Source organism: Galeopterus variegatus, unplaced genomic scaffold, assembly GCF_000696425.1.
Source record: "Galeopterus variegatus unplaced genomic scaffold, G_variegatus-3.0.2 Scaffold715, whole genome shotgun sequence".
NCBI lineage: Eukaryota > Metazoa > Chordata > Mammalia > Dermoptera > Cynocephalidae > Galeopterus > Galeopterus variegatus.
In genome coordinates, this window is record NW_007726826.1 from 93,267 (window position 1) to 94,523 (window position 1,257).

Genomic DNA, 1,257 nt, shown 5'->3' on the forward strand with positions numbered 1-1,257 from the left:
GTTCTGTTGAGTAAGTTCAGGAAGTCATTCCCCAGTCGTGGCAGCAATGATTAGGATCCTGCCTTTATTTTCTAGCACTTCTGTGATCTTATAGCATGATGACAGGGTCTATTCTCTGCCACATGAGATGCGAGAAAGAACTGGGTTAATAATCTTGTTTGTCTGTCTATTTAAGAGCTCAAATAGCTTTTTAAAATATTTCATGCACACTGGAAAGGAAACTGGTTCCTTGAGGTAAGCCCTGGCTCTTCTCTAAGCTTCAGACTCTAGAAAGTTAATCTGCAACAAAGAAGGGCTGTCTTGGGGTGTTGGTAGAAAGGACTGCACCGGATGTCTCTAACTATTAATACCTCAAGGAACAGATTTGTTTTTTTTTTTTTAAAGATGACCAGTAAGGGGATCTTAACCCTTGACTTGGTGTTGTNCTCATTGAGGTTTTGATTGGCACGTTCTCAATGATTAGTGACATTAAGTATCTTCATGTGCTTATCAGTCACTTGTATGTCTTCTTTGGAGAAATGTCAGTTCAAGTCCTTCGCCAGTTTTTTCTTTTTTTTTTTAAATAACTCTTTAATCAATATGCACATAAGGAGAATAAAGGGCAGCACCAGGCTGGCTGGGAAAGGGAGCAAGATTTCCTCCCTTTGTCCCAGTGTCTGCTTGGCACAGTTCTGAGATCACACACACACGTGGGGGTGAGTTGGGAAGGAGAATAAGGGAGACGACTGGAAAGACAAAGATAAAGGGGGAGAGGCAAGGGCTTGCAGCAGCCTCCATCAGGGGACTCCAACACAGATTCACTCAGTGCAAGGTCCCAGCAATGTCCAGCCCCATGCTTTTTGAAATGCTCATGAGCCATGTTCTCTGTAGGGCACTGTTTGAACTTCATCTCTACAAAGCTTCAGTCTTTGGCTGGACCCTCCCAGACTAGGACACATTTGCTGGTTTTCTTTACAGCTTCCTCCTCATCTCCCTTCATGTTAGATGTTTGTTCATCCCACCTTATCCGATGCAGCATAAGATGCTGAAACTTCTTATGGGCCTTGGGGCCCCCTTCCACTGCCACCACGTTGACGTCCTTGTGCAATACCACCACCCCTGTCAGGTACAGTTGCCCAGCATTGGCCTCAACCTTGAACTTCTTGACTGGGTTGCTCAGATTTTGAACTCTATATGCAGATATGTGTACCCCATGTGAAAGGTCTTCTTTAAGCCTTTTAATTTTCCTGAACTTTTTCTCTTGTGCTGTAAGTTTTG

The 1,257-nt window shown here is 43.9% G+C and overlaps 1 pseudogene; it reads right to left on the reverse strand.

Moving 5' to 3' along the window:
* The window catches only part of LOC103589719, a 14,270-nt pseudogene that overhangs the window by 10,372 nt on the left and 2,641 nt on the right, over positions 1-1,257 (reverse strand).